Source organism: Trachemys scripta, chromosome 1, assembly GCF_013100865.1.
Source record: "Trachemys scripta elegans isolate TJP31775 chromosome 1, CAS_Tse_1.0, whole genome shotgun sequence".
NCBI lineage: Eukaryota > Metazoa > Chordata > Testudines > Emydidae > Trachemys > Trachemys scripta.
In genome coordinates this window covers 48,792,038-48,804,772 of record NC_048298.1, presented here as the reverse complement: position 1 = coordinate 48,804,772, position 12,735 = coordinate 48,792,038, and the positions used below count along the sequence as shown (strand labels likewise).

The 12,735-nt window shown below is 45.5% G+C and overlaps 1 protein-coding gene across 2 annotated transcripts in view; it reads left to right on the top strand.

The window, feature by feature from the left end:
• Positions 1 to 12,735, top strand: part of ZNF277 (zinc finger protein 277) — a 78,059-nt gene that overhangs the window by 24,670 nt on the left and 40,654 nt on the right. The window lies entirely within an intron of this gene.

Sequence of the window (12,735 nt, the reverse complement as noted above, 5' to 3'; positions counted from 1 at the left end):
GAAAACCCCTACTCTAGCACTTTAAAGTTGCCCATCCCTGGCATAGGGCATTTAAGGTGCAAGCAAAGAACTTGAATTTGATGTGGTAAGAATTGGAACGCTAAAGAAGATGCTTGAGGAGATGACGGTGACATGGCTGAAATGACTGGAGGGGCAGAAAACTTTAGTAATGGTATCTTGGCCGCAGTGGAGGAGGAATAAGTGAGAAGAGGGGAGACCAGCAAGGAGGTTGCAGCAACTGAGGTAGAAGAGCACCAATGGATGGATAAGAAATTTAGCAATGGGGATAGTGAGGAAGGAGCTAATACCCTGAGTGACTGCAGCTGGTGTAGGTACAGATGTGTGGTGATGGGTGTGAACCAGTGCCAGGAGGAGAGAGAAGCAACAACAAATAAGTACAGCAAAATCTGTAATAAGGCAAAAATAACTTGCTGGCAAAAGAGGTAGCCAAAAGTGTGCTCAAGACCTGGGGCGTGCTTTAAAGCGATCACTGACAACAAGGCATGGCCTGCTATGGGTGGAGACCAAATTACACATCTTACTGTCAATGGATGAAGCCCCCATGGCCAGCCCTAGGAGTTTGGTGCCTAGGGGAGAAAATATTTTTGACACTTCCAACCAGCCAAACAAACAAAAAAAGGGGGAGGAGAGGAATTTGGTGCCCATGAATGTTTGTGCCCAGTGTGGTTGCGGTGATCACCCACCCCTATGTCTTGCCCTGTTTGGGGTGGGTGGGTAGGTTGGTTGGTGAGTTTTATTTGTGTTGATTATTTCAAAGAGGCACTGAGGCAGCAGGTCTCTCAGTGAGCACTAGTGCCCCAGGCTTTGAGAGAGGAGTCATGGCCTTGTGTGACCCTGACTAGCCAGCAGTTAGAGCCCAACTTTTACCAGCCCCACTCTCTCCTGTGCCTCTGGGGCTGTGGGAGGGGCTGTCTGCCCCTTAAAAATAACTGGGGGGGACAGTCTCTACCTGCCTTTTCTGCCCTACAACAGTACTTGGGTCCTACTCTTCCCTCCCATCGATTTGGGCTCTCCCTCCCCACTCCCCCATCCCTGAGCTGTACTCTCCTCCCACCTAGCTGCCTTGCCATGTTGTCCTGATGGAGTTGCTCTGGGTAGGCAGGGGATGGAGAGTGGTTGCCTGAGCCAGGTAAGTGCGTGGTAAGGGCCCAGAGATGCTGCATTTCATTGCCTGCTCCCTCCCATGACCTGAATGGCAGCAATGACCACCCCCCCCCCCCCCCCCATTAACACCAGGGCAGCTGCCCTCAATGCCCATCCCTTGCACTGGTCCTGGAAGTGAAGTGGTGATCCTGTGTTGATATGACAGATATAGCAATTTCCTGGAGAAACCTTATTGTCAGGACCCCAGTATTAAACCCAGGCCTAGCAGGTCCTTAAGCAGCATCCTTAGCTGCTGTGCCATGGCACTGCACTGCTCCTCCGACCAACAACCTTAGTGTTAAAGACCCACAGCACCCACACTCCAGGCCTGATTTGATGGACAGGTAGTACTCTCATTGGGTGTCTGGACTAAAAACACTCCAACAGGAAGAGAAAGCCGTCTGAGCAACAGACCATTGCCTGCTCGTTGCTCCCCAGACAAGAAATTGTACATTTGTAAGTACTTGTTGAATATTTTGAACAAATAATTGTTTCATGTTGGGTGAGCTGTTCATTTTGACTATTCAGTGGAGGGGGACATATTCACTCCTATGCAGATGACCTGCTCAAGGGCTGTGCAACTCTTAATTAATGTGTACATCACCTTAGCATTTCTTGCCACCTTCCCTGACTTTCCTTCCCCAACCAAATTGGATTGGATCTTCTGGCTACTGATCCTAGTGAGAACTCTGATCATTGCCCTGGACTGCCTCCGATACAGCTTTACCTGCCGGCTATCCAACCATCTGCACATGCGTGACTGTACTGCCCTTCGCCTCAGCCACTGGGCATTACATTTATTGATTTGAACTTAATTCAGCATGGTTTCACTTAAGTATCTTTAGGAGTTTGTTGTATTAAAAAGGTAAATGGGAATGTATTATTGTGAAATTGTATGTAAGGTCTGAAGGGGAGAGAGCTGGCTAATGTAAACCCTTGGAAATGTTATGAGCTTCAAAGGGTTGTTTGAAACAATGTAAACTTTTAAATTGGATGTCCCAGGAACTCTCTAGAGGGAAGTGTATGCAAATGTAACTTCTCCAGTTATGGAAAAACCCAGCCTTTGGAAGCTATCCACTGAGAAGAGATCCATTGTACCTCATCTCAGATCAAAAGCCCAGGTCGTACAAAGGAGAGATTAAACTTTTCATGAGTATGCTTGTTCTGAGCCAAGGTAGTTATGAATGTGTGACCACAGGAAAAACCTTTGTGGGGGTTTAAGGACTTCACCTGCCAGAGCCATTGTTGGAGTTGGGCTGATCTCTGGTAAACTTATTAGCATGTGTGTAGGTTCTTTTATTGTTTTATGTATAATGCTTTTTAATTTAAGAATAAATGTGCTTGATTAGAAAGAGCTGTGTGGTAATTTAACTGTGGGCAATTATGCTGTTTATAGCCTCTAAGGAAGGAAAGCAAAGCAGGCCAGCTGAGACAGTCTGATTTGCTGGGATATTCATAATCATAGATGTAGACAGAGAGCTTTGCATCGTGGAAATACCCTGGTCAGGAGTGGGAGAGAGATCTCTACCCAAGAGAAGTGATGGGAAGAGGGAAGCTAGAAGCCTGAAATTGGGTGCCCCTTGCTGAACTACGGAGGGGGAATACAGGTTCAGGTGTTCTGAACTGTGATAGATGGTACAACAGTGTATTGTGCTTAGAAATGATTTGTCTTGGCACATTTTGCACTATGATTTTGGAGCTATGAAAGGAGAAAATTTAAACACAAATATCTTTGATAATTAGCAAAACAGGAAAGAGAATATCTTATTTTTTAAAATAGGAGGATGTGTTTTGGGTACAATACATCTTAATTTTTTCCAGTGTAAATGTCTCTTAAATATCAGTATTAGATTATTAATACTTCGAGCATTTAACTAATGTGGGTTTTATTCTCCACAGTCATGATGGTGTAAAACCAGAGTAACTCCACTGAATACAGTAGCATTACTCCAGATTTATTGAGAGCAGCTTAGCATTGTTTCCTGTTTTGCTCTCTAGGGATCAGTTTCTCCGCTTAGCTACACTAGTGTAAACCCTTCGTAACTACCTTGATGTTAGTGGACTTTATGGCACTCCAGATTTGCATATAATTTATCTATAGAAGTATTTAACATACTATAAATGGAAGAATGGGAATGTTTGAGTATTGATTACGGTTGTGCTCATAACAATATTTTTTTTAAAGAAGTATTTGTCAGTTTCATTTAAGGTTGAAATATGTACATAATATATACAATCTTAAGAGATCCCATGGTATTTTGTCTTGCTATGTATCCTTTGTCTATGTTGAGGTAGATTTTTTTTTTTTTAATTAAAAAGAAAAAATGATGACATTCATTGGCATATGCAAGTCAACAAACTAGGCAGTAACATTAATAAATAGCATTTATGTTTTTAATATAGCCTTATTGGCGGGCACATTGGTTTTGTTTTATTTACTTCTAACAGTTAAGATTTTTATTAATCAATTTTCCACCTCTTCCATTCACTTGTTTTCTGATGCCTCCACTCTGGTACCCATAGCAACACTTGTTAATGCTAATGAAACTGCAACATGTTAAGCTCCCCTACAGAGCAGCCCTGTTTAATATGGCTATTAAAGACAGTTGTATTTCTGTTAGTTTCAGCTCCCAGCAGACACCTGCTATATGGAAACTCTTTCCTGAGATATCAGGATTTGGTGACTTATTGCTCTTCTTAAACCTGTCTGATTGTGACTGGAATGAAGTCTCCTATTAGGCTGTGGATGCTCCAGACTATATACAATTTCTATAAAACTGACAAGGCTTAGCTGTAGGATGAAGTAATCTTTTGAAGTACTAATTTACATTCAATGAAATGCTGTAGAGGGTAGAGACTGATTGATCTTGGGGAAGCTTGGAGATGTGTTATCTCCTAGCACATGGACATTTTAACTAACTCCCATGTATCATTGATAGTGTTTTAATGAGCAGAAATAATAGCCAAATAATCCTTCATGAACTAAGACTGAATGGTAATTCAAGTTAATAGGAGTGCTTGAGCTTTTTCAATAGAAAGCTGGGAAATTGTTCTGTGTATTGTGATTTTTCTTTCACTGAGAACATGTTTTTGATGTGCTATTTGGATGGAGGGGGAATAGCACGCTGTGTGTGTAATTAGTTGTAAATAGTGTTGGCCAGTTGTTATTCATCTATCTTTCATACTCTGTAAAACAAAACAGAAATCCGATAACAAATGGAAAAACTTTTCCAAGGGTATCACTATAAATTAAATGTAAGAATGTTGCTGTGCCAGTAAACTAGTTCAGTATTAGCAACTCAGCAGCAGAGAGAAGTTGTAATATGTATAAGACGTGTAGAGCCAATGTGTTTGCTAACCTATTATAGATTTTGGGTTTTTTCCATCCCTTCTATTAAAGCTTTTAAGGTAACTCTTTCTAGAAGAGTGTCTAATGCATAGGTTTGCATTTGGTGCCAACTTACTTCAGGGAATTTATTTAAGTACTTAGATTAATATACTTTTTCTCACAATGACAAAGACATTAATGTTCTCTCACTATATAGAAAAAGATAGTTTTTCCACTTCTTTCATAGATGTCTGTTGCTCTTATGTGAGGTGGTAGTTTTGTGGGGAGAGGCTGTTTAATGAGTCTGGGATTTTTTTTGTTTTTGTTTTCCTCTGCTCTTACCTTGTGCCCATTGTGGTAACTCATTTACTTGCCTGTGTCTTTTGTTGCATTCATTTTTATTTTAGGGTCATTTCAAGTTCCTACTAATCTCCTCATGATATTAACCAGCTGTATTAATGAGATAATAAACCAGGCTTGTTGCTAATGAATTGATTCATTCAACTGCTGAATTTAATTAGAAAGACACTAAACATTCCAGCAGATGTTCTTATTTGGTTTCATTATACTTGTGTTGTCACACAGAGGGTTTATAAATATATACTGTACACCTCTATTTACATAATATAAACTTAAACCTAAAACCTTGTTGTACCAGAAATCACAAAATATTGACATTAAACCTAAAAAATGGTTGAGTTTTTTATAATTTATGTTAAAGATTATAGATGAGGTTCATTTTCTTGGATTTTCTCCAGACTTGACTTTTTAGTGCTTTCTAACATAAGTTAACACATGTCTGTAACTTCAAATATAGACAGTTCACAAACTTTTGTTCCAGGACTCAAATGTTTGTTTCTAGTAATGTCCTCTAAGCTACAGATGTGTGTCCTGTAACAAACATTTGTGAATACTAGACCTTACAATTGTGTGTGTTACTGTGTTAACTAGCAATTAGTTAACGTGACTGAAAACTGAAGTCTAGATAAACACTGAGTAGGCTACCCATAGTGCACTGCAAAGGAATCAGTTGTACTTAGGTAAAGTTGCTTTAAAGTATTTGCTAAACCTTACCCCAAATGAATTGCACCCACTCTATGCTTCTGAGATGATTATCTCCCCTTTGTGCAAAGTAGGTGAAATGGTAGTTCATAGACTGGAAGACCAGAAGGTACCATTGTGATCATCTAGTCCAGTGGTTCTTAACGAGGGGTATACATACCTCTGTACACGGAGGTCTTCCATGGGGTACATCAGTTCCTCTAGATATTTGCCTAGGCTTACAACAGACTACATAAAAAGCACTAACAAAGTCAATAGAAACTAAAATTTCATACAGATAATGACTTGTTTATACTGCACTATATACTAGACACTGAAATGCAAGTACAGTGTTTATATTCCAATCGATTTATTTTATAATTATATGATAAAAATGGGAAAGTAAGCAATTTTTCAGTAATGGGAGCCAAAGAATCTCATGCTTTACTCCCTTATTCCTCATCTGTCCTTTTACCCTTGAGCAAGTAGGTATAAATCACTAACAAAGCTGAATTAGGCACTCTTTGCACACCAGTGGGGGGGGGGGCCAAAACAAAAAAACAAAAAAACCCTTCCTCCGCAAGCGCTGGAGGGAGGCCCCGGAGACTCAGAGGAAGCGCGGGGCCGGGGTGAGTAACAGTCCGGCCTGGTCCCTTGCAGGAGGGAGGCGGCCCGCGGGGCCAGGCGGCGGCTGTTCTCCCCCCCCGGCCAGCGGGACTCGGGAGCAGCCGCTGCTGCAGCTCCCACTGCCGCGGGGAAGGAAGCGGCCATGGCGCTCCGCGGCTGCAGCTCTGGCGCCCCCGAACCCTCCGAGCCGGGGCCTGCTGCGGGGACCCAGCAGCGCGCACGCTGCGCCCAGCCCAGCCCCTGGCCAGTCGCGTCTGGGCTGCTGCCCAGCTGGTGCTATCCCGCGGCGGCCCAGGAGTGGGGGCAGCAGGCCCCAGCCCCCCCGTCCCGCAGGGGAACGAACGGGGCTGGGCTGCCGATGCCTCCGCCGCGGGATAGCACCAGCTGGGCAGCAGCCCAGACGCGACTGGCCAGGGGCTGGGCGCAGCGTACACGCTGCTGGGTCCCTGCAGCAGGCCCCGGCTCGGGGGGTTCGGAGGCGCCGCAGCCGCGGAGCGCCATGGCCGCTTCCTGCCCCGCGGCAGTGGGAGCTGCAGCAGCGGCTGCTCCCGAGTCCCGCTGCCCGGGGGGACAACAACAGCCGACGCCTGGCCCCGCGGGCCGCCCCCCTCCTCTCCCTACCACCCAACTGAGTCCTGCCTGCTCGGGGCCAGGCCGGACTCTTACTCACCCCGGCCCCGCGCTTCCCCTGCGTCTCCCGGGCCTCCCTCCAGCGCTTGCGGAGGGAGGGGGAATGGTGAGCCCGGGGAAGAGGCGGGGATTCGGGGAGGGAGCCAATCGGGGGAGGAGGGGGCGGAGTCGGGGCGGGGGGGGGTGTGTGCGAGCACTTCCGGGCTCTAGGCTCCGGGGCATTTCCTTGTTTGTTCCTTGCGGGACAAACAAGGAAATATCGGGACAGTCCCGATAAAATCGGGACAGTCCCGATAAAATCGGGACGTCTGGTCACCCTAGTCAGGCCAGACAGATGCAGGAGCTGTGGTAGGGTGAGCACTCAGCATATTCCTCCTATGTGGAGCGCCCCTCCCCCCCCGCCCCAGGCCTGCCCCCCCCCCCCCACCCCCCCCCCCCTCCCCCCCCCCCCCCCCCGTGGGGCGCCCCCCCCCCCCCTCCCCCCCCCCCCCCCCCCCCCCCAGCACCTTTCCTTCCCCCTATTTTACACATGGGTGTAGTGAAACACACAACGGTTAAGTGAATTGCCTACAGTTAAGCACAAACTGAATCAAGTATCACTGCTAGTTAGAGAACTCAAGACTGCCAGTCTCCAACACTACCAATAGACAGTATTGTTTGAATAGAAAACCTTATATCCCAGCTATTACAATATTTGGCACTTAGGCAGAGTTTTCTAGCATAATGCTGTATTATGTGTACAGACAGCTGCAGCTGTCCACACTCACTCACCTGAACCTACAGGCTCCAAACGTACTGCCACAAGTATCAGCAGGGTTATTCATTCAAAACCAAACAAGTTGGTAAGATGACAACTTAATGCACTCAAAATGTGGCTTAGAATAATTTATTTTCATTCATATTTATTTCTATGCTGCCCCGGACCCTCCACCTGTTATGGGTGAGGAGCTGGGGTGCCCAAGAACAGCCTCCGGCCTGGGTCCCTGCCCTCCAGGGCACACCATCCAAGACAGGTGGAGGGTCCAGGGCTCCCCACTGCAGCCCAGGCTCTCTGGGCAGCTCTTACCATGGCCTGATTTCTGGCCAGGCCAGGAGGCAGGGCCATGGGGGGAAGGGGAGGAGCAAGTGATGGGGCCCTGTGAGGGCGCCCAATGTTCTTGTGCCCTGGGCCCCAATAAATCTTAATCTGCCTCTGCCTCCTTCCTCTGGTTCTTCTCTTATTACTACTTATTTGTATTATTGTAGTGCCCACAATCTCCAGGTGGGGATTGGGTCCCATTGTGCTAGTAGTGTGCATACATATAACAAAAAGACAATCCCTTCTCCAAAGAGGCTACAATCTAACTCTTGTTTCTATCGATCGTACTACCCAAACACCCACAGAGTACTCATCATTTTATTTTTCCTTTCAAAATTAAAAAAAACACTTCTTAATTTCCTCTTTCAAAGAATATAGCTCTGAGGTCTGATTAGCCTCTGCTTTGCTCCTTTTACACTTGTCCAAAGTGGCTGCAAAATGCCTGTTTTGGAGTGATAGCTTGTAAAATTCACTTTGCCCAGGTGCAAATTCCTGTATAGGGTATAGGGCAAACTTTCCCACAAAAGGTTCAACCTACATGGTGTCCTCAATCAATCTACCTAATCCTGTAGAAGCCTTATGAGCATAGAAGGGTCTGGGCCTCTTTGATGTCTGAGATCCCTGGCTTTTTGTGAAGGTTTGGGGACATCGCCATAATTGGATAGCCACGCTATCTGACCACTATGTTGAAGGAAGGAAACCCCACCAAATGGATAACTTGGTAGAAACGTTACTGCCATGGAGTTTTCCCATGATTCTGAATTGGAGGGGCAAGGGGGAGTATTTCTATTTCCCTGCTTGTCCTCAGCCATGTGTTTGTCTGGAAAAGGGGAAAATGGGGGGCCAGCTCTTTACCACAGCTCTTTACCACAGCCACAGCCTCAAGCACTTCTGCTATTTTCTATAAATCAAACAACTGGTTGATGGCACCCTTTAGTGCCTTCCATACAACAATACTCCCATCTCAGCTCTGCCTGTCCTCCCAGTAGAGTTTAATATGTTGACATGTTGAATGACTTGTGTCACCCAGAAAAAAAGAATAATGGGAAGCATAGGGGTATGCATACAGACCCAGGCATGGGGGGGGGGGACAGATTGGGAGGCTCTAGTGTGTCTTGAGGAGGGGAGGGGGGCATGCAGAATCCCTGGTGGGGGGAGAGATATGGGGACCCTGGTTTGGGAGAGGGGGGTAAGACAGAGCCCCCGGCATGGGAGCCCTGCTGTGGATGAAGAAGGAGATGGGGGACATGGAGTGAGGGATCAAGGAAGCACACAGCCCCTGCTGTTAGGAGGGTCAATGGGGAATCCAGGTATGGGGAGAATGGGAGTGCACACAGTTCCTGCCATGGAGGGGAATGGGGGCGGGGGACGTATGGAGAAAGTGGGAATGGGGGGCATAGAGCTGCTGATGTGGGAGGAGAGTGGGGGACTCTGGTATAGGAGGGGAAAGTGGGGATCACACAGAACCCGTGGCAGGGGGAAGAGTGGGGCGAGTAGCAGGGGGATGAGAGGATGGCAAACGAAGCAGTGGAGAATAGAGGAATGCAAAGAGCCCCTGGTGTGTGCAGTAAGCTCAACTGACACAAGCTTCGAAGTGTGCGACACCCTGCCCCTGGCCCAAGTCTACAGTTCTCGAACAGCTCTTTTATAATAAGGTGACCCCTCTGGAACCACATTTGGAACAGTAGTTGCTTGTTTTGAGCTTTGAATAATACTTACTTGTACTACTATGTGTGTGCCCTGTGGTGGTTACGTTTTAATCCATTTAAGCACTGTACTGAAGGCTGTAGAATTTTGTTCTGTACTACCTGTTTGTTCTGTTGCTCAATGTTTTGCAGCGGAGGAGTACCAAGGATATTTTCATGTAATTTATCTCTAGCCCCCTTCCTTTATTTTCCTCTGCACTAAAGTCCATAAACTACGTCAGTTGCCCATGCTTCTAGTCTAGCAGTCTACATTTAATTACCTTTCCTCTGTATAGTCTACTCTCCCAGTTACGAATCAGCATATGCATATTTGTTCACCTTTGTTCCTTGCCTCCTGCAATTCACTGATAAATAACAAGATGAGCATCACAGCTAGCAACCCCTTTGGCACAACACAAATCACCTCCCCCCAATCCAGACGGCTGCCACTCACAAGTACCCCTGGTCCTCAGAAACGAGGTCAGTTCCTTGTCCATGTCAAGAGCACGCTCTCTCTCCCCCATGTTAATGTATCTTTTTAAACAGGTTTCTTGTGATGGAGTTGATCAGGTAAGAGTACAGATAAATAAGTGGCCAAGCTGTTGAAATAGGGCATTCCAACAGGTCCAGCTCAGAAGAGAACAAATCAGTAGTCTGCCCACCCTAGACACAAATTAACTGGCTGACAGACTATCTTCTTTAGCTCTATTGGCATCAGTGAGAATCAGCAGCTGCAGAGGAAATGGAATTGCTCTGCTTTCCTCCACAGAAACAGTTCACTGATTTTTGCAGGCTATAATACAATACTTACTATAAGGATTCACAAGCCTTAGAAACTTTCATGCTGCAAGTAGAATCACTATTTTGGTCAGGAAAGCAGAGCCTATTCCTTGTTAGTCTGCAGAGCCAGAAAGGGCAGATAAATGTACAGAGAGCAAACTAGAAATGCTACTCCGTTTAATGTAGCCACTGTTGTCCCTAAAAGAATTAAAACTACAAAATGAAAACATTGGTACTGCTCCAACTCAGCTATGGAATAGATTGGGGAGGATGAGGAGGAAATGGGCTGACATGCAGTTAAATTATATTCAAAGTTCCTTTCTTATTATTACTTCAAAATAGAATTAGGTTAGCTATGCTGTTGCTCCTAGGGATGTTATAGTGCAGGGTTCGGCAACCTTTGGCACAGGGCCCGTCAGGGAAATCCGCTGGCGGGCCGAGACGTTTTTTTTTTTTTTACCTGAGGCGTCTGCAGGTAAATAAACTGTCCCAGCCCGCCAGCGGATTTCCATGACAGGCCGCATCTCAAAGATTGCTGATCCCTGGTATAGTGTGTGTGTTTGCATGCTTACAACCAAACAGCACAGAAAAAATTGTATCATGGGAGCTGAATTCAATGCATATTGACTATCAGTCTTTCTTCAGCCAAACTTGTTGGTGCATTTCCAGAAACTCTGGGCTTCTTGAACATCATGACTCGGGGGGGGGGGGGGGGGGGGAGCAAAATATAAACTCTTGCCAGTTTGTCATTACTAAAAAGACAGATTGTCCACAATCCCAGATTCCAGTTTACTTTAGGATTATTCAATCACTAGCTATTTATTGTGCAGGCCAAAATTTGTCACTCATATGCCTAAGGGACCTTCTCTCATGTCATCAGGAAGTATTATTAGTCTTGTTAATTACACTTCTCCAATCCGCCTGGAGATTTTCAGATAAAAGGTGCTCTATATTATGTAAGAGTAAAGTGCTGGGTTAAAGCAAGTTTTCTTTGAGATAAATACATCTATTAATTTCTGAATCATCAAGAGAGCTTCACAAATGCAGCTGCATCATTTTCCAGTGTGCTGTTCCTGCAGTAGTGTGAATCACAAAGAGAAAATGGTTTGTTCCCTCTTCCCCTGCCCATCCAGCTGAACAAGTTGTGAAGTTGGCTTCATGCCAAACGTGTCAAGTAGACTGCTTGATTTTGCCAGAACACAGGAGCTGTGTCTGATTTACTTAACTTTGCTTTCTAATGTTCATGTGCTTAAAGCCTAAGGTCTGTATCTTTGAAACTGGTGTTCTTCTGTAATGAAGATTTCTTTGGAAAATTCGTGCCACAGTTTTATTAGTTCCAAGCCAATGGAATTTATTGAGATGCCCTTTATTGAATTAAACTCATAGGGCCCGCTGGCATAGATCTCAGTTGCTGTATATCAAGCCTCTGTGAAGGTATGCTTATTTACACCAACGAAGGATCTGGCCCATCATCCCACTGATGACAAATTTTGAGCATGGTGGCCCCACGGCACATCACTAATCTGTTCTGGGACAGGGAGACGAGGCAGCCCTGCTTCAAGTCCAGCCCATCCACCTACTAAGGGTAATCCATGAACTCCAAACCCCCATGAACCAGAAGGTGGTCAGTCATTGACTTAGCCCTAAATAAATGATTAACTGTGCTCTTGTTCCCATTCGCTATTGTACAAAACTGGGCCTTAATATATGGGTCATAACAGCTCCTTTCCCAGCCCATACACAGCTAAGAAATGTTTCAGCAGATCTAGATCCTCGAGTGGAGGCCTCTCCATCGGCAAGAACCACGTCTGTGTGACAAGAAATATTTTGACAGTCAAACTAACAGATGCCTGGTGGCACAAGGCAAATGATTTATATAATCATACAAAAGTGAGTGAGTGATAAAAGGTTCCTGTAAAGAGATGGTCTGTCCTAACAGGGATAATCCACATGCAACAACAGCCCTCCCTACACAATTTAACCTTTTATTATCAGGGTGATGAACCTAACGCAGACCTAAGGAAGCGTTTGAAAGCTCATCTGTCGCACCACCAGAAGTTGGCCTAATAAAAGATATTACCTCACTTACCTTCTCATCTTAACACACACCAGCATGTGGGCTAGTTTCTGAGAAAATAAAGTGGGTCCAACTTCTGGGAAGAAACTTCCCTGCACTAATAACCAACACACATACCACCCAGACCATACTACATGACACATACCCCCTGCCTTAATGTCAGTCAGGGATCACAGAGCTTGTACCCCTGTGCTATTGAAGCCTCATCAACCCACTCTAGAAGTGGAGCCATTGGCTGGCTTTGAGGAAGAAACATTTGGTGGCCTTGCTAATAAATTTGCTCCTTGCTCTTGTTGGAGGAAGCCATATTAAAGCTACAAAAGCT